A 26,584-nucleotide genomic window follows, 5' to 3' on the forward strand; every position below is an offset into this window, starting at 1 on the left:
TCCTCTTCATGCATGTGTTTTTCACATGGTTTTGATCACAGTGTATACAATCTGGTGTCCTACTTGTTTTCCCTTACCTGGATGCCACAAGCAATTTTCCATCTTGCATGTTCGTAATCGATCAGCCATGTTCATAGTCACACCATTCACACAGATCCCCATTTGCCTGCCAATTCTTGCACTGGAGGACATTGAGATTGCTTCCAGTCTGTCCACACTGCCCAACAAATCACCTCCACGCATTCATGCACACAGAAGATAAAGGGAAGAGGCAAATGTCATGTAATTTGATGGTGTCAGAAGGGACTTGGTGAATAATGACACTGTGTCAACTGGGGCAAGTTACTTAACCTCTCGGAACCTCAATTTCCCGTAATATGGGCAGAATTATAAAAAGGACTTAAACAGGAGGCCATTGGTAAACTCCCAGCACAGGGCATGATACACAATAAATGCCTGTTTTCTTTTCTCTTACATATCAGAGGGTCATGTCTGTACTCCTAAATACCTTCTCAAGGACTGGGACAACCTGCAGAGACACCCTTGGAGCACAGTGCAGCAGCTTCCCATACCCTGCATTCAGATTGCTAAGTTCTGGGTGATTGAGGATTTGTATGTGGAAGTATTGAAGGGAGAAATGATGTGTGCTCTGTAACTTTCTTCAAAATGGTTCAGGAAAAAATATATATACCTGTGCAGATGAAGCAAATATGGCAAATGTTAATATCTATTATATCTCAGCCATTGGTGTATGGGTATTTACTGTTACATTCTTTCAATTTTTCTCAGTAGTTGAAATTCTTTCATAATAAAATCTTTTAAAAACTCTTCTAATTTAAAAAGTTAAAAATGGTATACTTTCAAAACTTGTACTGCATTCATTAATTTCTTCAACAAATACTAATTCAATAGAGTCAACAAATATTAACTCAATGTAGTATCTGTTACGTAGAACTGACCTGGTTCCTAGCCTCATGGAGCTTACCATTCAGCGTTTTCTTTAGGTCGGGCATTTATTTGCTAATTATATTGTCTGTGTATACTGTCTTCAAGTTTAAATCTTTTTTTTTTTTTTTTTTCCAGACAGCGTCTCACTCTGTCACCAAGGCTAGAGTACAGTGGCACAATCTTGGCTAACTGCAACCTCCCAGGTTCAAGTGCTTCTCATGCCTCAGCCTCCCAAGCAGCTGGGACTATCCAGCTGGGACATCCAGCTAATTTTTGTATTTTTAGTAGAGACAGGGTTTTGCCATGTTGGCCAGGCTGGTTTTGAACTCCTGGCCTCAAATGATCAGCCTGCCTTGGCCTCCCAAAGAGCTAGTATTACAGGCATGAGCAAGGCCTTCAAGTTTAAATCTTGATTTTTAAAAACTAATCTATATAGGATCTTGGTAGAATTAAAATGTCAATGGCTGGGCAGATGGCTCACGCCTATAATCCCAGCACTTTGGGAGGCCGAGTCAGGTGGATCATTTAAGGTCAGGAGATTGAGACAAGCCTGACCAACATGGTGAAACCCCGTCTCTACTAAAAATACAAGAATTAGCTGGGTTGGTGGCGCATGCCTGTGATCCCAGCTACTTGGGAGGCTGAGGCAGGAGAATCGCTTGAACCCAGGAGGTGGATGTTGCAGTGAGCTGAGAACTTGCCACTGTACTCTAGCCTGGGCGACAGAGCAACACTCTGTCTCCAAAAAAAAAAAAAAAAGAAGTAAAAGAAGTTACAATTTTTTAAGGTAGTCAAATCTGTTGACTTTTTTGATGACTTTTGCTATTGGTTCTAAACTTTGGAAATCAACCTCTAGCCTAAGATTTGGCAGAGGGTAAATCGTACTTACTGTTATTTAATACTTTTACTCCTTCTTTATAATATAGATATGTTTCTGTTTCAGTATTATCATGTTGACTAGAGTGTTAAAAGCAATGTTAAATAGTGATGGTGATGGCAGACCTCCTTATTTTGTTACTGGTTTCCACAAGAATGCCTCTAATGTTTAAGTTAATTATAGAATTGGTTATTGGTTTGAAATAGATATTTTTGATTATGCTAAGAATGCACCCTTCTGTTCCTTTTTTTTGCTGTATTGATTAGGTAGACGTGGTTGTTCAATTTAATCATTTTTCCCCAGCACACATTGGAAACAATACGGTTTTACTTCTTTAATGCATGAGCATGACGTAGTTACTATATTAAGCTTTCCTAATATTGACTATTCTTTCCTCCTGCCCCACTGGGTTATGGTGGATGACTTGTTTAATATATTATTGAATTCTATTTCCTACCCACCATTTTCATGCTTCAAAATAGTCTCTTTGCCATATTTAATATCAGGCTTATTTTGCTTTGTAGAATGAATTGGAGAGCTCTCCATCTTTTGCTAAGCTATGGAACATCTTAGCATTATCAGTATTATCAAATTCAAAACAATTAACTAGCAAAAACACTTGGGACCAGTGTCTTTGGTGGGTAGAGGGGCAATGCTTCGATAAGGATTGAACATTTTTTCTCAATTAGTAACATATATATTTTCAGAAAAGCATGCATTTAATTGAGATTTTGAAATGACGCCTATGATTGTGCATAAATTTCTACTATTTTAAAATCTCCTCTGTATCTATTGCAATGTCCCCTTTCTCATTCCCTTGTTTTTTGTTGTCATTGTTTTTGTTTTTGTTTTTTCATTTCTCCCTCTTATTTCTCAAATAGAATTGCCAGGGGTTAATCTAGTTTACTGTTTGTTTAAAAACAGAATCAGCTTTTGGATATGTTTGCTAATTTCACTGTGTTTCTTTCTTAATTCATTTATTTCTGCCTTTATCTTTACTATTTTTTTTCCCTCTCGTTTTCCTTAGGGGCTGTTTTTATTCTTTTTTTTTGCTAAGCACTCAGGCTGAATGCTTAGTTTATTTGGCTTTTCTCTCTCCCTTTTTAATAATAAAAGCATTTAAGGCTATGAGAATAGTGCCAGCTGTCTCCCATAGGTTTGGGTATGTGGCATTCTAGTTTTCAATGCTTTCTAAATATTTGTCAGTACATTCTTTATTTCTTCCTTGAACCAATAGCAATTTAAGTGCTTTAAATTTTTTCAAGTGGTTGGGTTTTAGTTTGTTTAAATTTACAATATTTTGGCGAGGTTTACTGCATGGTGATCAAAGGACTCCCCGACTGGCACAATTTCTGTTTTGGGTAGAATATGAGTTTTTGCAGTTGGTTACTGGTAGCTGACAGAAATGTTTGCAAAGCATATGCTCACTTGTAAAGCCCATGTGCTTTTTTAAAGTTTTTGTTTGCCATAATGTTATGTCAAATGAAAAAGAAAAATGATATAAAGTTCAATGTGCTTGTAACCATGTTTAAAATACAGTGTATTTACATATATGCAATGAAAAAGGCTGTGAGGAAATACACAAAAGTACTAAATGGTGTTGGTAATTTCCAGCTTGAGAGATCATGGGGCAATTTGTACTGTCTTTACCCTTGTCTGTGTTTATCAGATTTTCTACATAAACCATAAGGTCGACTATTTTAATAATAAGATTTCTTTAAATATGTATTTGCCCAAGGTTTGGTCACAGACATGCTCTGCTGTTGGAACAGTATTTCTGCAAAGCTCCCCCCGGCCAGAGAGTGAAGGAAGCCACCAAGAAGAACTTGAGGAATAATTGGATTTAGACCCAAAAGAGTGTTGATGCCTGAAGACGGTGGCCCTGGGAAGGACCCGGTCACCCTGGCTCTGGAGGAGGAAATTCATTCTCAGGGGTGCCCCGGAGAACTGCCCTCATCCCTCCATGTCCCCTACTCTCAAATGAGCTTCCCCTGCTTACTGTCATGGCTGAGTTTTTTCTCACAGGGAAAAACCAGGTATATGAAAAACAGCCAGTGAAATCCAACCACAGCAACACATCCATGCAGGCTATTTTCTTTCTTCCTCAGCATGATCTCTAAAGCCCACTCAAAAAAACTGCATTTTCAACCCAAGGTCAACTGCCAGAGACCAAGTGAATTCAGAGGAACTCTGGCCAAATCCCTGGTGCAGGCCCTTGCTAATGGAAAGGGTGGCCGATGTTCACCTTGGATGTTCTGTCGGTTCCTGCCACCCACCCCAACACTGGCAGCTCTGGAGAGGAGGTGGCCAAAAACTCCAGGGAGATGTAGCAGCCTGATCTAGCAGGGAGATCTACCTGCCAACCCTCAGAAGAAAGCAAGGATGGAGGTGGAGGGAGAGGCAGCAGAGATGATAAAGTATGAGAGAAAGAGGGGGCATGGCAAGGAAGCCACAGACAGAATAGTTCCTGGGGGACCCATCATTTCACAAGCAGGCAACGGGCAAATGCACTGCCCAGGTGCCACGGCCTTGCAGCCACCTGCGTTCCCTTCCCCACACATCTACTGCCATTCCTGGGAGTCATCTTGCACTGGGGTCTTCCTCCTCTGTTTCTCTGCTGCCCATTCTCATGGATCTGAATCCTCTGGACCAGACAGGAGGAAGGAGCACGGGTGGGGGGCCATCAGCTGTCTCAACTGGCATCCAATGACCCTCCCACCCCCAACATAGTCTGGTGGGGTCTGGGTCCATAGGAGTCAGAGGGAGGAAGACACTCCTAGAAAGTCAGGGGAAGAGCATCCTGACCGGGGTGCCCTTTTCTGGGGGGAATGTGTTAAGATGGCCAATGAAATATGGCATGGGCCAAAAGAACTGCAGTGATGGGCAGAGATACTGGGGTGCCCAGTGCCCCAGTGGAGCATCTTGTTTTCTGGGAATGCTCGCCGCCTGGGCATGGCTTAGGGTAAGGGGTGGGAAGGAGGGTTGCGTCATGTGGCCAGGGAAAAGAGCCACAGACATCCTTTCTCTATAAACCTGGCCCTTGTCCCCTCCCTACTCCGTGGCTGGGTGTTCTGGATTGTCACTTTCAAGCATGCTTTTTTTTTCTTTTTTTTCGAAGGTCTCACTCTGTCACCCAGACTGCAGTGCAGTGGCATGATCTCGGCTCACTGCAACCTCCACCTCCCAGGCTCAAGTGATCCGCCTATCTTAGCCTCCTGAGTAGCTGGGACTACAGGTGTATGCCACCATGTCCAGCTAATTTTTTTGTATTTTTGGTAGAGACCGGCTTTTGCCATGTTGCCTAGGCTGGTCTCGAACTTCTGAGCTCGATGATCCACCTTCCTTGGCCTCCCAAAGTGCTGGGATTACAGGTGTGAGCCACCATGCCTGGCCAAGCACTGTTTTGTTTTATTTTGCTTTTAATAGAGTTGGGGTCTCACTCTGTCACCCAGGCTGGTGTGCAGTGGTGTGATCATGGTTCACTGCAGCCTTGAACTCTTGGGCTCAGGGGATCTTCCTGCCTCAGCCACCTGAGTCACAGGGATTACAGGCATGAGCCACCATGCCTGGTTCACCTGCAAGTGTGTTTATGTTCAATTTGATGCCACCTACAGGCACCAACTGCCTACCTGCTGCTCCATGCAGTGGGCTGAACCTCCAACTCAGAATGTAGCCAAGAGCTTGCAGCTATCACTGTTTGGAAGAGTGCTACCCAAAGAAGGGCTGGCTTCCAGTTTGTCAGCCAGCAGAAGAACTTGTGCATGGAGAATGGAAATGAGCTGGTGTTTTAGCTCTGATTTTTATCTAGAAGCCACCAGGCTCTCCAGTGGCTCACCCACCTCTGTAGCTCCTGCTTTAATTTTCTGGCAGGTCTTAGGAGCTGGGTGGCAGAGTCATTCAATGGATGGAGTGTGAGCTTTGGACTCATCGCATCTGGGTTCAAATTCCACTACCACTCCTTATAGGTGCGAGGCCTTGGGAAAGCAGCCACCTTCATAAGCCTCAGTTTCCCCGTCTGTAAAATGGGGAGAGGAATGCTATTTCTCAGTGGGTCACTGAATTCAAAGAATCTAGATCAGCGTCTGGCCTATAGCAGCTACTTGACAGACATTAATTCTCCTTCTCTTCCCCTTGCCAGGACTGGGGAAAACGCAACCTGAAGATGTCATGTACTCCTGCAACATTTCAAAAGAGCTTTCTACATTCTTAAATGGATTCAATAACTATAAATATGTATTAAGAACATGCCCCAGTGGAAAAATTTTACTTGGGGTTACTTCTCAGTGAGTTTTAAGAAACACAATCAAGCCTATTAATGTACTTTCGTAAATTATATGTAAACAGCTGATGCAAAGCAGAAATTCTAGGCGAAATGAAAAGGAATTCAAGTAAAAGTGCCATATGTGTTCCTCCGAGGGGTTTCTCATCTCTCAGGTCAACATCTCCAAAGGGATTTCCCCATAGGGATTTAACAACACAAGCCCCAAGTCTCCTGGCTTATGCCAGAGTGATCCGCCATATTGTTTCTTTGCTCAGAACCCACTAGTGGCCTCCCAGGCCTCAGGATGAAGCCCGAGCCTTTTGACACATTCTCAGTTGGTCCCCACCTATACCTGCAGCCTCATCTTCTGCCATCTCACCCACAATACCCCTCGGACTCCTCAAGTGTGTCCCTTGCTGCCTTTGCATGTTTGAGTCCCCCATGCCTCTTTTTTGTTTTGTTTTTTTGAGACGGAGTCTCACTCTGTCCCCCAGGCTGGAGTGCAGTGGCGCAATCTTGGCTCACTGCAACCTCTGCCTCCCAGGTTCAAGCGATTCTCCTGCCTCGGCCTCCCGAGTAGCTGGGATTACAGGCATGCACCACCACACCCGGCTAATTTTTGTATTTTTAGTAGAGATGGGGTTTCACCATATTGGTCAGGCTGGTGTTGAACTCCTGACCTCGTGATTCGCCCGCCTCGGCCTCCCAAAGTTCTGGGATTACAGGTGTGAGCCACCTTGCCCAGCCTTGTTTTGTTTTTTGAGACAGAGTCTCACTCTGTAACCCAGCCTGAGGTCCAGTGGCTCGATCTCGGCTCACTGCAACCTCCGCCTCCCTGGTTCAAGCGATTCTCCTGCCTCAGCTTCCCAAGTAGCTGGGACTTACAGGCATGCGCCACCATGCCCGGCTAATTTTTGTATTTTTAGTAGAGATGGGTTTTGCTATGTTCACTTGGTCTTGAACTTCTGACCTCAGGTGATCCGCCTGCCTCGGCCTCCCAAAGTGCTGGGATTACAGGTGTGAGCCACCACCCCTGGTCCCCCATGCCTCCTTTGTCTGCTAGGACTCAGCTAGACACCACCTCCACCAAGCAGTCTTCCCTACAGCCCCCTGCCCCCAGCACATTCGAAGAGCTAACTTCCTGTTCTTTTGTGTCTATATCCAATACCTAGTACCCCTTCTGGACTGAGGGCTCACTGGGGAGAGAGACCATGCCATTCACCTTAATATGACAGAGTTTAGCACATGGTAGGTAGTTGGTAAATGTTTGCTGATTGAATGAAGGAAGTAAGAGAGAACAAAGGGAGATTTTTCAGAGAACAGAAGATTCAGGATGGTGCAGGCCTCTCTCCTGACTTCATAGCACCGCGGTCCACAGGTAATAGTGATAACCATGGGTTATATACAAACACACAGCATAGCTATGAAAAGTAGGCTCATGAACCCATTTCACAGGCTGTGAAACCAAGGCTCGGGGAGGCTGTGGGTCACCAGGGCTAGGAGATGGCGAGCCGAGGCTGAAAGCCATGGGTCCTCTAATCCTGAGTCCTGTGACTTAAGGATGAGGTCCTCCCCTTGCCTCTGAGACGCTTCAGCAGGGCTCTTTCAGATCTGCACCTGCCTGTGGGGAAAAGACCAGCTCTGTGTTTCTGTGTCTAATGCAGTTTCCATCCAACAAAGGACGCAGTTGAGAGAGCTCCCCAAGGCTAAGGCGGGGCCAGGTCAGAAGTCTGAACACACACTGGAGAAGACGTTTGACTCCATCGCAAGGAACCCAGAGCTGAAACCCTCACCCTTGGAGCTGACGTCCCCCAGGCTGCTAAGGGTGGGGTGCCACATCCTCTCTCAAAGGACACCAAAGTTGCCCACTACTCATGCCCTTGGTGGGTCTATCACAAACGGACCCGTGCTTTCCCCAAATCTTAATCGATTAAAGAAGCAAAGTGACAAGTTTCATCTGAATCTAAGGTTGCAGAATGAGATCTGTAACACTGTTACAAGTTGCGGGGAGGCAGGTGGGGGACCCGCCATTCAGGGAGGAGAGGGAGGACTGGGCAGATAAGAGATCTCATCCACCAGACAGATAACAGGGCTAAAATGACAAAGGAGCTGGGAGCCGTTGCTGGCACTTTGAGAAAAAGGAAGAGCATATTAAAATTTAAACAAAGCCCACCCCAGGGGAAACATGCAGCCTCCCTCTCCCAACCTGCGCCTCTCATTTCCAACACACATGAGTCGTCAGGTTCACAGAAACCGAAATGTCCCTCATCTCAAGGGGCTGGGGTTTGTGTTTTTGTTTTTTGTAACCCATCCGGGCAGCAGCTGGCATGCTGTGTCTCCCGGAGGGGGGGCAGCTCGGGCCTCCACCAGCCCCCATGGCCTCTTGGCAGAACTGAGAAGAAAGGGTGGGCTGGGCTTGGGCCTCAGCTGGGACAGCCCTGCCTGGACGGAAGGGTGCAGGGGAGTTGGGAGCAGAGCTGGAGGAGGGAAGGGGCAGTGAGGTGCCTGGATGTGCCCAGTCCTGAAGGTGGGCACCAGTCTAGGTCCCGGCAGGAGAGAAAAGGGAAGAAAGAAGCTCAGCCCACAGGAAGGGCCCCAGAGGCCCCATGAAGAACGCGCTGTCACGCAGGAGGAAGAGAGCAGAAAAGGAGGAGGAGCCGGTCAGCAGTTGGAACAGGAAGGTCCGATTTAGACCACGTAAATGCTACTTCCTCAGTAATTCCATCAAACTTCCCTCTGTTCCCCCCACCAAGTGATGACGAAGAACTGGGCTTCAAGAGGCTGAAAGTCTGGGCAGAGGCACTTCCTTGGCCTGGACTCCTGGGCCAGAGTCTGAGGCCTGCACAGGAAATCCTCAGCTCCCCCACTCACCGCCCCCCATAAGCACCAACCTAGTCTCTGGATTAGGGCAGGATGTTTGTTTAGGAGCATTCTCTTGGAAGAAAGACCAGCCTAAGTTCTCTGACAGACTCTGGAATCCTCGAAGCCAGCTCTCTGCCCTGGGCACCCTAACGGCTGGCACCAGAGAAGGTTACCCTGGGGAGCCACAGGCCTGCAGCTTCCTGAGGTCATGGGAGGCAAGACAGGGTCCCTGGGCCCAGCCCTCGCACTCCCATCGTAAAGCGAGGGGCCAGGATGACAGACTCCCTTTCCTAGGTCAGCTGTGCCCGGAGTCTCTCAGGCCCTTCCTTGCCATTTACTCTCAGCCAACCTGTATGACCTGTGAGAAACATTAGGAAACAGAGGTCTGAATGACTCACAACCATGTTTAAAAGCATGGGAGTTAGTGTTTGGCTAAACTGAATCCAAATATGATACAATGTGTCCAGGGGGCAATTTACCCAACTAGATCAACAGCCTTTAGAATGCGTCCTTGGCCCAGTGATTCTCTTCTGGAGATGTATCACAAGGAAATAACCAAGTCTGTGGGCAAAAATACCCAAGGATGTTCACCACAGCATTCTTTACAAGACAGAAACAGAGGAAACAAGCTAAATGTAGGAGATCGGTTAAATAAATGATAGTTCATCTGTTCAAAAGAACTATACAACCCTTTAAAGTGACTTGACAGAGGCTGCTTAACCTGATGGAAATTTTAATCACATGTTGTAAAGTAAAAGAAAAAAAAAAAAGTAATAAGATGGTACAAACAGTATGATCTCATCTTTTTTAAATTGAAAAATATTCTGGGGGGGGCTATACAATATACTAAAATATTAATAATTATAGGTGGTTTTTATCTTTTTTGCCTACTTATAGTGCCTAAATTTTCTGCAATAATCATCAACCTCTTTGTAGCAAGAAAAAAAAAATCAATAAAAGCTATTTTCTAAAAAACAAAAGGAAGAGATACAAGATCTAAGAGACTGTTCATTCTTTGGGCATTCAAATCTGAGCTGGATTAAAAAAACAAACAAACAAAAAAACACTAGACAGAGACATCTTAAATCCACCTAAGAATATTTAAGAATATTTTCAAGGTGGTTTCCAGGACAGGGAAATTAGAATCCTCCAGAAGGCCCTACTGAGCACAGGAAGAATGAGAGCTACCAGCAGGGAGACACATCCTCCAGCAACGTCCATGAAGATCCAGGGCCCAGCTTTCCAGTGCAGGCCCTTCCAGTCACTGTAGCTGGAGTGGGGAGGTGAGGGGCAGGCAGGGGCCAAGGTGCAAAAAGGCAAAGCAGACATGACCTCTGTCCTGGTTTAGGGAAAGGGCAATGGCCATTTCTTTAGACAGTGAATTCAAAGAGGAGGGGAAAAAAGGCCAGTTCCTAACCTGAGATTTGTTAACCTAGGTGGCGACAAGAAATGAATTTTTACAACCACGGTAGAAAAACCCCAGCTGGGCACGGTGGCTCACGCCTATAATCTCAGCACTTTGGGAGGCCACCGTGGGCGGATCACCTGAAGTCAGGAGTTCAAGACCAGCCTGCAAACACGGTGAAACCCCGGCTCTACTAAAAATACAAAAAGTAGCTGGGTGTGGTGGCACACGCCTGTGATCCCAGCTATTCGGGGGCTGAGGCAGGCGAACTGCTTGAACCCGGGAGGCGGAGGTTGCAGTGAGTTGAGATCACGCCACTGTCCTCCAGTCTGGGTGACAGAGCGAGACTCCATTTCAAAAAAAAAAAAGTCCCAAAACAGGGATTTGGAAGAGAAATTCTAACAAGCTCTGTAACTGAAGCAAAAGAACACAGCTGATGTTACACACGAGTTTTTCTGGATAGTGAGACAGAACACAAGAAGATGATGGAACAGAACGCTGGGTAGGACGTCCAGAGCACTCACAGTGCACTGTGAGTGAGAAGCTAGCCTTTGCTAAGAGAGATGCCCTGGAGCCCAAGGAAGGAGATTCCACAGAGCATGGCCTTAATTATTAAAGCACCAGGAAAACCTGAGGAGCAGTGGGGAGGTGTCTCAATGTTGCCGGTCCCTTTATGATCAAAAGCCAAAAGCTTTAAAGTCTATTTCAAATATCAAAATGCATCCATTTGGGAACCGTTTCCTGGGTGCTTCCCATCCATTCTCGAATTCTGCAAACAACTGGGCACTGATGAGTATAAACTTTACAGGGGAACAGCACCATGCTGTTCAAGACACTCCCACCTCCACCAAGTAACCAAACAAAAGTGGACAGGGTGGCTCATTAGGATGCATCCCTTGTAAGATGCCAAGCAGTATAGTGACAGGATGTTGGACACGCCAGCTCAGGCCCACAGATCTCGAAAACTTCCTACCCCCGAGAGCATTCCTCAGCCCCAAAGGACCCTGCCTCTTTCTTAAAGAATGATGACTCCAAGTTAGAAAATAAATACGGCACCACACACAAGGACAGCTGGAGCTGGATGATTTTGTATCTCTTAAAGACATCAAATTCTTCCCCTGGTGAAGCTATAGCCTGTAAATTACAGCCTCATATTATATATGGCCAACACTTTCAGCTTTGTTCTCCATACAGCATTTCTCATCAGCAAGGAGGAAGCAGTCAATACCCTACTTTGAAAAACAGCACAGGTGGTTCTGGGAAACAAATAATAAAAATGCACCTCTCCCTCCCTTAAATTAAAGAGATGCCATCCAATGGCACTTCTGAATAGAAAAATATTTTTAAAAAGTTATTCTCCCAGAATCTTCCAAGTACCAAGTGCCTTTACCCCCAAAAAGTTCCCTGCCATAAAACAAAGTGAAGGCACCAGCTTAAGGAGCCAGGAAATGCTCCCTTGGCACCTGGCAGCAGCTGGCACCTACCTGAGGCCAGTTTACAGACAGAAAGAAAAGCTCCCTTGAAATAACGCTAAGGTTCAGACATTCTGATAAAAGCTGGGAACTTCAAAGGCAGGACTGCAGAGCCAATCCCTAATCCTCCTCGAAGTGTCTGATGTGGCTGGCTGGGCTCTGGGCTTGCCTTCACCACCTACTGCCTGAGCTTTTGCCCCGTAGGCACAAGCCAGCTGCAGAGGCAGGAGTGGAAGTTTCTTTACAGTCACTCCCTTTGCAGAGATGGGTCTAGGCCATGGTGTATGGCCATTTGTTCTTGATCAATGAAATGTTGGTTAAAAAAAACAAGAGGCCAGGCACAGTGGCTCATGCCTATAATCCCAGCACGTCGGGAAGCCAATGTGGAAGAATCACTGAGGCCATTAGTTTGAGACCAGCCCAGACCCCACCTCTACAAAAAATTTAAAAATGAGCCAGACATGGTGGTACATCATATAGTCCCAGCTGTAGTCCCAGCTACTTGGGAGGCCGAGGCAGGAGGATCACTCGAGCCCAGGAGTTTGAGGCTGCAGTGAGCTATGATCGTACTACTGCATTCTAGCATGGGTGACAGAATGAGACTCTGTCTCAAAAAAATAAAATAAATATAAGAGAGCAAGAAAAGAAAACTGACAGAGACGAGCCCAATGGCTCTGGAGTCAGGACTGAATTCAATGCCAGGTTCCAAGGCTAACTCCATAAACTTGGGCAAGTCATTTCAGACTTCTGAGCTTCAGTTTCTTGGTCTAAAAATGATAACCTTGCACCAGTTTCTGGAGACTATTAACTTAAATCATCTATGTGAAAATGCAGAGCAAAGGTGAAAGCCTTCTTCCCCACCTCCGCCTCCCCTCCTTTCTTTCTACCCATCCTTTTTTCCTTCTTTAAAAAAAATTATTAGGTAGTACGTGCACAAGGTACAAGATTCAAAATACAGAAAAAGATACACCATGAAAAGTCTGCCCCCACTGTGGGAAACCACTGTTACTGGCCTCCGAGATATCCTTGCAGAGCTACTGCATAAGCAGGCATTCTATCCCTCTCTTTCTCACTTAAAATGTCTTAGTTGGTACATAGTGTACATTGGTACATAGGGCGTGTCCATTCTTTATTACAACTGCACAGAATTGCATCGTAGTGCATTGCAGTGACTCATGCCTGTAATCCCAACACTTTGGGAGGCTGAAGGGGGAGGATTGCTTGAGTCCAGGAGTTCGAGACCAGCCTGGGCAATATAGTGAGACCTTGTCTGTACAAAAAATTTAAAAATTAGCTGGGTGGGTTTTCTCAGTATTTACGGGCATGCGCCTATGTTCCCAGCTACTTGGGAAGCTGAGGTGGGAGGATCGCTTAAGCTTGGGAGGTCGAGGCTGCAGCGGGCTGTGACTGCGCCACTGCACTCCAGCCTGGATGACAAGAGCAAGACTCCGTCTCAAAAAAAAAAAAAGAGAATTGCATTGTATGGTGGCAGGATAATTTATTTACCAGTTCTCTAGTGACAGACATTCTGGTTATTTCCTTTCTCTTTTCCTTTTACAAGCAATGATGCAATTAACTATCTTGAAAAATGCATCATTTCACACGTGTACAATTTATCTGTAAGAGAAATTTCCAAAAGTGGAATTGCTCGTGCACTTTTAATTTTAATAAATATTGGCAGAATTTCCTCCATAAAAGTTGTACTGATTTACACTTCTATCAACAACTATGAGAGTATCTGTTCCCCACCATCACATCTCCACAGAAAACTTGTGTTTCTCTTATTGCTAGTGGGCTCAACACATTCTCATATGGTTCAGAACCTTTTCTGTGAACTGTTCGCGTTTTTAGCCTGCTTTAAAAATTCAGTTGATGGGCTGGGCGCGGTGGCTCACGCCTGTAATCCCAGCACTTTGGGAGGCTGAGGCGAGTGGGTCACCTGAGGTCGAGAGTTCAAGACCAGCCTGACCAACATGGAGAAACCCCATCTCTACTAAAAATACAAAATTAGCTGGGGTGGTGGCGCATGCCTGTAATCCCAGCTACTCAGGAGGCTGAGGCAGGAGAATCACCTGAACCCAGGAGACGGAGGCTGCGGTGAGGCCAGATCGTGCCATTGTACTTCAGCCTGGGCAACAAGAGCAAAACTCCACCTCAAAAAAAAAAAAAAAACTCAGTTGATGGTCTTTTTCTTAATGATTTGTAGGAACTCTTTAGATATTAAGGAAATAAGCTCCATGATATATGTTGCAAAAATGCTTTCCCAATTTTGAGAACTGGGAGACTCCTTTGATTTTATGATGGATTCTGCCACGAAGAAATTCTTTACTTGCATAGGGTCAAATATATTAATTTTTTCTCTTATGACTTCTGGGTTTTAAGTCATTCTTAGAAAGTACTTTCTCCAATTTCATTTTTAAAAATATTTACCATCTTTAACCCAACTGAAATTTATTTTGTTTTAATGTGTTCATTTTTTAGATGGTCATCTAAACCAGGTCATAATTTTTTAAATGCCATCTTTTTTTTTTTTTTTTTAAGAGATAGGGTCTCACTATGTTTCCCAGACTGGATTCAAACTCCCAGGTACAACTGATCCTCCCACCTCGGCCTCTAGTGTAGCTGGGATTACAAGGACACACCGTCATGCCTGGTTCTGCCATCTTTATTTTATATTAAACCATCTTGAAGTCCCTTCTCCTTCCTCTCTTCCAACTCATGCCCAGTTACCTCAGAATCACACTCTTTCTCACCACAGCCCTCCCATCCCTTCATTCAATTTGTAAGTCAAGAGTTGATCCATGGTATTGTGACTGACGGACACACAGCTGCATTGGATCTCAGTGTCTCAGAACAAGTAGAGACCTCAGAGCATCCTTTCATTTTACAGCTAAGGATATTGAGATCCAAAGAGGTGAACTGGCTTTGTCCAAGACCGGGGGTGCTTGGGCTTGTGATTTTTTTTTTTTTATTACTATTCAAAAAGAAGAGAAGTACTGGTTTTGCCATAAATTCTATTTGATCAATAAATATCTATGAAACAACTACTCTGCACAACAGTGAGCCAGGGACTGGGGCTCCAGAAATAAATGATACAGCTCTGTGCTTTCAAAAAGCTCAGAATCCAGTGTGGGGTCCGAACGCGTATATTCACAGACTAATGGGTAATGCAACAGTGGCCTGTGAATGTGGAAAGACCAGATAATTTTGCAACATATGGTGTGGGGAAGGCTCAGGAGATACCGAGTTTTTAATTGGGCCTGAAATGATTAGGACTTTGACCAAAAATTGAGAGAAGGCATTTGGCAATAAAGCAACAATGGGACAAAACAGAGCGTCTGGTGATATATATTCAGGAAGGAAGTAATCTTAGTGTTAGCTGTGGGTGGAGTTTTAAAAAAAAAGGTTCCTCTGAGAATCTGTGGTCATTGGCAGGCTCTTATGTGGGTTTAGGTTCTGGTTGTCAAAACTGCAAGCTAAGAATTATAGAGAAATGAATCCATCTGTAGGCCCTTCAGGTATCTAGCAGAAGGAAACACACAACCTCCCTGAAAGAAGGTACTCTCATCCTATACCTCAAAGAATTCTCACAGATAGAATCCTAATAAACATAAGCTTGCAATCAAAAATCACACAACACGTGACCAGGCACAGTGGTAACACCTGTAATACCAGCACTTTGGGAGGCCAAGGTGGGCAGATCACTTGAGGTCAGAAGTCCGAGACCAGCCTGGCCAACATGGTGAAACCCCATCTCTACTACAAATACAAAACTTAGCCAGGCATGGTGGTGGACACCTGTAATCCCAGCTCCTCAAGAGGCTGAGCCAGGAGAACGGCGTGAACCCGGGAGGCAGAGCTTGCAGTGAGCCGAGATTGTGCCACTGCACTCCAGCCTGGGCAACAAGAATGAAACTCCATCTCAAATAAATAAAAAAACAAACAAAAAGCAAAAATCACGGAACACCTAAGGAACACGCCCTCGTGAGTGGAAGTCAGCAGAAGCATCAAACAATACAACTATAATGCAAATACTTTAGATATTAGATTTATTGGATACAGAATACAAAATAAACATGTTTAATATGATTAAAGAAATAAAGTGAGGAATTAAAAAACACAAGGAGTAAGAGATTGTTTATTAAAAGACCAAGCATATTTGAAAAATAATAAAATAGAAACCCAGAAATAAAAAAAAAAAATCATTCACATTACAAGCTCAATGGATGAGCATCAAAAATAACAACTGCAATGAAGTAAAACACATTAGATATATTAAATCTATGAGTTAATATTTATATTAAAAATACCTCAGTGAAGGGCTAAACAGGGATTAGAGATAACTAAAGAGAGAATTAGTGAACTAGAAAACAAGAAATTACCCCTTCATTGCTCTGTTCGTGGAAAAAAAAATTACCCTGAAAACACTCGGAATAAAAAAAGATTAAAAATGAAAAAGTTGGCCAGGCATGGAGGCTCACGCCTGTAATCCCAGCACTTTGGGAGGCCGAGGTGGGTGGATCACGAGGTCAGGGGATCGAGACTATCCTGGCTAACACAGTGAAACCCCGTCTCTACTAAAAATACAAAAAATCAGCCAGGTGTGATGGCGGGTGCAGTGGCAGGCGCCTGTAGTCCAGGGGAATGGCGTGAACCCGGGGGGTGGAGCTTGCAGTGAGCCGAGATTGCGCCACTGCACTCCAGCCTGGGAGACAGAGAAAGATTACAGAAAAAAAAAAAAATGCACACACAAAACAACTACAGAGAAGAATTTACCTAAGGGAACAATAATTGGGCTACCAACTTCTTTTTCTTTTTTTTTTTTTGAGACGGAGTCTCTCTCTGTTGCCAGGCTGGAGTGCAGTAGCGCCATCTCGGCTCACTGCAACCTCCACCTCCCGGGTTCAAGCGATTCTCCTGCCTCAGCCTCCTGAGTAGCTGGGACTACAGGCACACGCCACCACACTCAGCTAATTTTTGTATTTTTAGTAGAAACAGGGTTTCACCATGTTGGCCAGGATGGTCTCAATCTCTTGACCTCGTGATCCGCCTGCCTCGGCCTCCGAAAGTGCTGGGGTTACAGGCGTGAGCCACCACACCCGGCCCCCAGCTTCTTAATATCAACAATGAAAGCCTGAAGACAGTGGAATGATGCCCGTAAATACTGAGAAAATAATGGTCAGGCTAATGTTTTCTACCCAGCAAAACTATCTTTTAAGAGTAAGGATGAAGCCATTATTATATATATTCTAGGCTAAAAAAAAGATGAAGAAGAAAAAAAAAAGAATAAGGATGAAATAAGATTTCAGCCAAACGGACACTGAAAGCTTATGACTAAAAGACCTTTGCCACATGATGTTCTGATCCCAGAAAGAAGACCTGAGATGAAAGGGAAAATGTGAGTAAAAGGTAAATATGTGGAAAATAAAAACAAAGGATTAAGTGTATACAACATTAAAATTAGAGTCCAATTTGTGGGATTAAAGACAGAAACATAAACCATTGTATGACAATGGAATGTGGGGAGGGACAGTGGTCACTTTATATAAAGCATTCTAAGGTCTTTACATTGTTTGAAAAAAATTTACAGACACCAACCAAACATTACGCAGTCTGCGTTTCAGGCCAGGCACGGTGGCTCACACCTGTAATCCCAACACTCTGGGAGGCCGTGGCAGGAGCATGGATTGAGGCCAGGAGTTTGAGACCAGCCTGGGCAACATAGCCAGAACTTGCCTCTAAAAAATAAAACCAGCCAGGAGTGGTGGTTCCGTGCCTGTAGTCCCAACTACTCAGGAGGCTAGGCCGGGCGCGGTGGCTCACGCCTGTAATCCTAGCACTTTGGGAGGCCAAGGCGGGTGGATCATGTGAGGTCAGGAGTTCAAGACCAGCCTGGGCAACATGGTGAAACCCTGTCTCTACTAAAATACAAAGATTAGCCAGGCATGGTGGCGCATGCCTGTAATCCCAGCTATTCGGGAGGCTGAGACAGGAGAATCACTTGAACCCAGGAGGCAGAGGTTGCAGTGAGCCAAGATTGCACCATTGCACACCAGCCTGGGCAACAGAGTGAGACTCCGTCTCAAAAAAAAAAAAAAAAAAAAAAAAACCAACAATAAAAAACAGAAGTTCAAATTCAAGACCAACTACCAGGAGGCTGAGGAGAGAGAATTACTTGAGCCCAGTAAATCAAGGTTACAGTAAGCTATGATCCTGCCACTACACTCCCACCTGGGTGACAGAGCAAGATCCTTTCTCTAAAAATAAAAAAATTTTCAAAACAGTATACGAGTTTCAAAGCAGTAGAGAAAAAATGGACTGAAGGAAAGAAAAAAATCTTTCAATCAATTCAAAAGAATGAACAGAAGAATCAGAAAAAGAACACATAGAAAACACCAAATACGATGGTAGAAAGAAATCTGCATCCTGTTTTGGCCAGGTGCGGGGGCTCACACTGTAATCCCAGCATTTTGGGAGGCCGAGGCAGGTGGATAGCCTGAGCTCAGAGTTCAAGACCAGCCTGGGCAACATGGAAAAACCCCATCTCTACAAAAAATAAAAAAAATAAAAATTAGCCAGCTGTGGTGGTGCATGCCTGTGGTCCCAGCTACTTGGGAGGCTGAGGTGGGAGGATCACTTGAGCCTAGGAGGCAGAGGTTGCAGTGAGCTGAGATCCGCCACTGCACTCCAGCCTGGGTGACAGAGTGAGATCCTGTCTCAAAAAAAAAAAAAAAAAAGAAGAAAAAAAAAGAAATCCATCTATTTCCAAAACCATAACAAATGCAAATGGCTTGAACTCTCTGGTTAAAGAGCATAGATATCAGACTAGATTAAAAACAAGGAAATCCAGCCCTAGGCTGTCTACAGGAGACATGAGGACAGGGATCATAGGCCAAGAGTCCTATACAGGCTGAAACCACAGTCATGGTAGGTAAGCAAGTAGCAATGAACTGTGGCCAAGGCACCAAAGCATAGCAACAGGAAAGAATGGTACAAAAAAACAGATGAGAGAGGTAGGAAAAGGACCCAGAGTGATGAGCCAGACCCAAGGTGGAGAAGACTATTCATGACAATAACTGCTATGGAGAAGTCAGGTAAGAGGAAGTCACAAGATGGGCCACCGGGCAGTCAGGTAAGAGTTAGTCACACAAGATGAGCCACTGGGCATGAGTAGGTGGCCAGGGACCTCTAGGAGAGCCAGCTGGAGTGAGAGTGGGCTGGGGTGAAACACTCCACTGTTGCTGAGCTGGCAAGGAGAAGAGGGGGAGAGAGGAACTGGGGACAGAGTGGACTCTTCTTTGTGAAATCCTAGGGTAAAGAGAAGTGACACAGGTTGGGGCTGGGGAGGGGGAGAGAGGTGTGACTGTAGCTGTAGGTGGAGAATTAAGGCATAGGAGGATGCGGGGTGCCCAGACCTAGGGAGGAAGCCAGGGCAGGACACAGAGGAACAAGCAGTGGGGTTGATGGTGGGCACATGGGGAATGGACCAGGGAAGTGGGCACAGATTTCCCAGGTTGGAGCAGGGGTGGGCAGGGCTGCTTCAAGGAGTGCTGTGTAGTGGGAGGACAGGAAGAGTTCTGAACTTCAGAGGTGACCTGCTTCTGGGTAATGGCAAGTCTACAAACGGTCTTGTGATTTGCAGCTAGAGAATGGAACCATGATGGGAAGCGATGGCTTGTGGGCCCAGGGCCCGAGAATCAGACATCACAGAGTGAGATTAAACTGACCAGCACTACCAGCTTCCAAAGGGTACCTGATGCTTCTCAAGGGGCCAGCTTGGACTTGGTCCTTGTGAGGACATTCTGATGTGCCCCAAGTTTAGCCACTGTCTTTTACCAAACACATGCAGGACAGCCTTCCCAGTCTGGAAGCCCATATCCTTGCTGTCCCACTGAGAATGGGATGGGGTCCGGGATGGCATTCCAGGTACCATCCAGAAGACAAAACCACACATGACCAAGAGTTATCACAAAAGTTATAGTTTCCCATTTAAATGTGGAGGGTGGACATTCCTGCTTTCTGTCGTGACCATTCTAACTTCATTTCGATTCCATATATATAACATGCTGGGGGCAGGGAAAGAAGAAAGGGAAAATAGTTGGGTCACAATATGATCACTTATTCTCAGCTTCCGACTACACTAAAAATTCTCACATTTCCAACAGTTTTCTTAGTTCTCCCAGAAATAAACACAAAATAGAGCATATGCATTTAATATCAGAAAATCCTTTACAATGGTGATTGCGAAAGAGGCCAACCCACTTCTTTTCTTTTTTTTTTTTGAGACAGGGTTTTCAGGCTGGAGTACACTGACGCCATCACAGCTCAACCTCCTGCGCTCAAGCGATCCTCCCACCTCAGTCTCTCAAGTAGCTGGGACTACAGCTACACGTGCCACCGACTGATTTATAAAACTTTTTTGTAGAGACAGGGTCTCACCATGTTGCCCAGGCTGTTCTCAAACTCCTGGGCTCAAGCGATCCTCCTGCCTGGGCCTCCCAAAGTCCTGTGATTACAGGCATGAGCCACTGCGCCCGGCCTCCAACCCACTTCTAATAGTTCTTTTACTTCAGATAGATAGATAGATAGATAGATAGATAGATAGATAGATAGATAGACAGACAGACAGACAGACAGACAGACAGACAGACAGACAGACAGACAATACATTAATACATACTGGATAAAAATTCAAATAACACAAAATGAGTGAGAGAAAAGACAAAAGGCCTCTGTACTTAGGGTAGGCACTAGGGATGGGGAAAGGGTCAGGTCTGTGAGCTATACACATTAATTAGTAGGTAATAAAAAACAGTTGTTTTACCTTTTGAAGCTGCTGATTCAACATATATTTGGCTGTGCTTTGGCTGTAACATCCTTTAATCCCTCCCTTTCAGAATCTACGCCAATTTCCTGTTGCCACCTTACCTCCCTGATTTAAGGGTGCAATTCTTCAAGTGCCTTCTTTCCTATTCTAGAATTTTTAATTTAGCCTTTGGTGTGGCAGCAGTCTTGTTTTCTAATTATTTTCTTTGCAAACAAGCATGAGTTGGGCTCAATAGTGATACAGGCTTTCATGGGCTAGCCTGGCAACCTGGAACAATTCACAAGCTGCTTCCTTGGGAAAATCTTTTCTATGTTTTACACGAACAACCAGGGAGATGCTTACTTGTAAAGTGGGGGTGGGGGTGAGCCTCTTCATCTGTGCTACCAAAAAGAGCTCACCCCTAGTCCTGCTTGCCCTGTTACTAGGGTAGGCTTTGCAACCAGCGACTCTGGGACCCCAGTGCCTGGGTTCTAATCCTGGCTCTGAGGCTTACTAGATCTGTGACCTCCAGAAAGGTATTCAACCTAAATGAGCTAACAGTATGTATAAAGTGCTTACAATTATGCCTGGCATATCATATGTGCTGTATAACAAGAGAGTTGGGTGAGGTTAGTCCAGTAAGACATTTGACAAATTCTTAGAGCCGCAATCTCCCTTGAGGCCAGTGAAAGCTATGGGTCCTCTTCCCAGAAAACTGCAGACATGTAACCTTCTGCACAGTTTCAAGTACCCCTGACCCTTGAAGCCCACCCACGCACTGCAAGAGTCCAGGACCCCTGATTTCAACCGTCTGGTCTTCTCTACAGTGATGTGAAGGTCTCCAGGATAAAACTCTGAGGCAATTCTTAAAAGTATTATGTTCCCATGCATGGAACTATTGAGCAGGTGCCTCTCTCTCCCCGTTTTAGGTTCCGCTTTTGGCAGAAACATTACACCTTTCTTCCCCAAAGCCCTTTTGACCCTTGCCAGTTTTTCTCTTGCTTCAGGCCAAATCCTCCCAGGGTCACCTTAAGACAATCTCTGTGTGCAGCTCCACACACTTTTAGGGAATTATTCTGATCCTTATCAAAAGCTCTGATGGTTCAGCCCATCTTCAGTGCTTACAGAAGCCAGACCAGAGCATGGACTAGTGTCTGCAGGGTCTCCATCAACAGCAACACAGGGGTGGGTCACCCTCAACAAGCGGGGAGACAGCACAAACTGGAAAAAGCCAAAGATCAGAGAAGTCACCCCTGGGTGACTTTCCCAGCATCACCCAGTGAGCTCCCAGCAAAGCTTAGAACCTCTCATTTCAGTACTTTTGAGTCCATCAGTGCTTCACAGACATTACCATGCATGTGAATTAAAATGCAGATCCAGTAGGTTTGCTGAGGAGCCCGGGGCTCTGCATTTCTAACTCACTACCAGGTAACGCTGATGCTGGTCCATGGATCACATATGGAGTTGCAAGGTTCACATCAAGGTTAATGAACTGTACCACCCTGGTTAAAGCCTCTACATCCACACTGCAGGTGGCTATTTAAATGTCCTTTCTTCAGGAAAGCCTCCCTTCCCCCTCTCCATGATTACTGGCTTCTATGCCTCTGTACTTTTTCCTTTGAAGCATTTATAACAACTGTAATTAAAGAGTATTTGTGTAATTATTAGTTTAATGCCTGCCTCCCAGGGAGACTGCAAGCTTCACGAGGACGGGAACTGCACAGTGTCTAGCACATCACAGATTGCCAATGAACGAGGAGCTGCTGTGGTCTGGAACAGGCTGGGCCAGCATCCTGGAGCAGGCAGGTAACATTTACACATGTGGGAAATAGCCTCTGGTGGTATCAAGGCCAACAAGGACATTTCTTAGCTTTAAAATTCCCACTAGTTTCAAATATATGCCAACTAAACTTTAAGCTGAAAAGCAATCTTTGCCCATAAAAAGATCTCCTACATCTTTATCAAGTGCAAAATAGCCCTGATCTCACAATAGCCACTCTGCTTGAGAAATAGTTAGGCCCCTAAAATAAGCATTCCCTTATAGGCCTCACTGGGTGAACCCTCTTCAGGCACACTCCCTGACCAGCCTCCCTGTGCTGCAGACCCACAATTTCTTCTTTAGTTTTTCTGCTGCTGTCCTTCCAAGGAACCCCGAAGTGCTGAACACCCAACTCTTTGGCATGGGCAGATATATATGACCACGTCATCGTTCCTGGGAGGCAAAGTTTGAAGTTAGACAGCCTGGGTTTAGATACCAGCTCTGTGCCCTTGGACAAGTTATTTAACTCCTCTGCCAAATGAGAATAAGAATGCAAGAGCCAGCACCTGCAAGGACTAAGAGAGACAAATACACAAAGCACACAGCATAATTCTGGCCTAAGACACATGATTATTATTATTCTCCCTATATCCTGAGTCCAATTCAAAACCTATTGTTTCAGGCCGGGTGCAGTGGCTCACGCCTGTAATCCCAGCACTTTGGGAGGCCAAGGCGGGCAGATCACGAGGTCAAGAGATCGAGACCATCCTGGCCAACCCGGTGAAATCCCATCTCTACTAAAAATACAAAAATTAGGCTGGGTGTAGTGGCACACACCTGTAGTCCCAGCTACTCAGGAGGCTGAGGCAGGAGAATCGCTTGAAGCCGGGAGGCGAAGGTTGCAGTGAGCTGAGATCACGCCACTGCACTCCAGCCTGGTGAAAGAGCAAGACTCCCTCTCAAAAAAAGAAAAAAAAAAAGTCTAAAAAAACCTATTGTTTTGCACAAGTCTCCACCCAGGGGCTCCACCCCATTCAGGATCCTCTCTTCCCAGCCCCCTCCTGCCTCACCTGTCTGGAGCTTGTTTGAAGCAATGACTCACAGCACAACTCTGCAGCTCCCATCAATCACCTCCCTGTCCCTGCCTGTGTCATTCATGGGTTCCTTCTGGGAGGCAAATCCTTTCCCTAATGTCCAGTACATTCATTCAGCAAGTATCTACTGAGGGCCCACTATGGATCAGACCCTATTCTAGGCACAGGGGCTCAGCAATGAACAAAGCAAAGACGTCTACCCTCACAAACGTTCTAGTACATTTAACCCACAGATGGAGATCAGTTCAGGTCTTGGGTCCTTACATTCCTTCTCTTCTCTCCTGACCAATCCTAAATAAATCACATACAAGTCAAAGTACGAAGAAAGCATTCCAGATCAAAAAATGGTGTGATGTGAGAAAATCCCGATGACTAAACTGCTTCTCTGATTGTTGGACTTTGAAGAAGTCAATGTTGAAACAGCCTGAATCACCCAGTTCCCCCTAGTTGTCTCACTGGCCAGTCACATCCTCCAGCACAGTTTGTGTAACACATCTGGAAAATGAGGCGCTCCATTTACCCATCTCATGTGTGCAGCGTGAGCCCACGGTTTCATGCTCTCATAGCTACATTCTTTGAAGTGAGCTTGATTTGGGATCCCCAGCAGTAGCAGAGACAGTGGCCTTGTAGAAACAGCACTGGGAACAGGCTCTGAAAGCTCAGGTTTGAGTGCTGGCTCTCCCACTTACTGTGTAATCCTGGGTACAGAGCTTTCTTCCTGCCTCAGTTGCTTTCAGACAATCTCTAAGGCCTTCTTCCAGCTTTGAAGTCAAAGGGCTGGGAGCAACCACCATTAACAGCAGACCCAGCACATTCACAGATTTCTTATTTAAACACAATGAGTCCTGCCCTGGGCTAGGCCCTGGCTAGGCCTGAGGAACCGGGAGTATGGGAGGGGTCAGCAAGCCAGATGAGGAGCCTGCGCCAAGCATCAGCACTGGTGGGGCCAGGGAGCTGACTTCACTTGTCTCCTCCAAGATGTGCTGGACTCCTCCTTTATTTATTTATTTACTCCCTTCTAGAAAGAAGTTGTGCTTCTTTCCAAACACAACTCTGCTAGAAATATCTCTGGGCCACAAGGCTAACCTAAAATAGAAGTGCAAAATCTCTGGTGGTCCCATTAGTCTCCCTTCCTCCAACTCAAAAACCATTCGAGACCTTGTCTGTCTCCTTGTCTCTAGACAGTGAGCCTAAAATAAGTCTCCCTGGTAGGAAATGCCTGGTTGGAATGGAAATGACCCAAGCCCTGAAAAAATGGCCCGCTGACCACACACCGTGGGCTGAGGACTCACCCAGGTATCAGCTCTGAGAACACAAGCAAGTGAGCCTGGGTCCCACTTCAACTCACTGCAGCCCCCCTCTACCAAGACACAGGCAACCAGGCCAGGCTGGAGGAAGAAAATGTGACCCAAACATCCAATTCTCCCTACCCAGAAGAAAGCAGCTCTATCCCCACGGCCCTCATGCAGGAAAAGCCAGCTCCAGAAGGTCACTGGGGCACCAGGTGGGCACCTCTCTGGAGCTACAGATGACCGATCAGAGGTTCTGCTCTGAGACTGGCAGGTACCCAGCACAGTCACCCTAGCCTGAGGGTCAGCTGATAAAACCACTGAGAAACTATAGAAAATAACATTGTCTTTAAAACAAATGAGAAAAGAATGGCCACTCTAGGTTTCAGAAGTCAAAACCAGATAGCCCCATCAGCTTTGATCACATTAGGAATACATTCTCTCTTACCTTATGAGTTAAGAACGGTTTTCTTCTTCCCTTCTCCCACGTGGCCCCATTGGTTCTCTAGGCCCCCTGGTGAAGATGCAATAGGGACACAGACCCCCAGCCCTCTACTTGGCAGAAATGAACTTTGACTGGTTTTACTTACACGTGTACAAATGCAGGACTGAGAGGGCAGCTTCAAAGCTGGCTGAGTGACCCCCAAGAGCACAAAGTCCTTCTCCGCACACCTGTGGGGGAGTTTTGTGAATTTCCCAGGCGCCCACAGGGACTAGTTATGTACCCTGCAGCTCCATACCGGCCGGGAGTTTCCATTTTGCACAGCAAGAAAGGTGCTCAGGGTGCCCTTTGCAGGTGGGCACTCGGCCTGCAGCTCAAGGGTGGGCCATGACGTTGGTCCCTCACTGGATTTCCCGGCAGGCCTCCCTCAGACCCGGTAGGACGAGCACCTCGAAGAGTCCTTGTGATCCCAGCTCTTTGGGAGGACAGAGCGGGCGAATCACGAGGTCAGGAGTTTGAGACCAGCCTGGCCAATATGGTGAAACCCCGTCTCTCCTAAAAATAATTAAAAATTAAACGGGCGTGGTGGCGTGCGCCTGTAGTCCCCAGCTACTGGGGAGGCTGAGGCAGGAGAATCGCTTGAACCCGGGAGGCGGAGGCTGCAGTGAGCCGAGATCGCGCCACTGCACTCCAGCCTGGGCGACAGAGCAAGACTCCATATCAAGAAAAAAAAAAGGCACCCAGGATACTGCTACGCCTTGCCCTAACCGTCTCGCAAAGCCTAGAGATACATGAATGACTCTTTCGGGTCGGTTAAAATCCACACAAGCACCTCCCTGGCCTCTTAAATCTTTCCAAACTACAGCTTAGACTGGAGGGAAGCAGTTGCAGCGCCCATAAAAGTCATCTTAAAAAGCAAGTTGGAAAAAAATCCGATACGCACTAGTTAGCAAGTCCGCGGTGAAGGGGGCGGTGGCCCAAGGGCCGGATCTGCGGGATCTGCGCGCCTAGGGTGGGGAGGCTGAGGCTGCCCCGTCGGTCCCCAAGCCCGCGCGCCCACCTGGTAGCCTGAGGGCCCCGATCTGACGCCGGCGATCACGCCCCACAGCTCCATCCAATTAGGAAAATGACCGCGAGAAGACGGAGAGAAGGCGACGAGGAGGAAGGGGGGCTGAGCCGCGGGAGGCTCAAGACGGGCCGTAGGGACCCCGCCCGCCACCCCCACCCCCACCCCCACCCCCACGCCCCCAGCCAGCGAGCGCCGGTCCTGGGTCCCTGGCCCGCGGCGCCCCGACGCCGTCCGGGCGGAGGTCCCGCGGCGCCCAGCGTGCGGCGGCCAGTGGCCCTCGGGGACGCCCCCAGCCCCCCC

General features: G+C 46.2%; 1 protein-coding gene across 1 annotated transcript in view; it reads right to left on the minus strand.

The window, feature by feature from the left end:
- The window catches only part of ZNF710 (zinc finger protein 710), an 80,937-nt gene that overhangs the window by 53,642 nt on the left and 711 nt on the right, over positions 1 to 26,584 (minus strand). The window lies entirely within an intron of this gene.

The sequence above is a fragment of the Hylobates moloch genome, unplaced genomic scaffold (genome assembly GCF_009828535.3).
Source record: "Hylobates moloch isolate HMO894 unplaced genomic scaffold, HMol_V3 SCAFFOLD_14, whole genome shotgun sequence".
NCBI lineage: Eukaryota > Metazoa > Chordata > Mammalia > Primates > Hylobatidae > Hylobates > Hylobates moloch.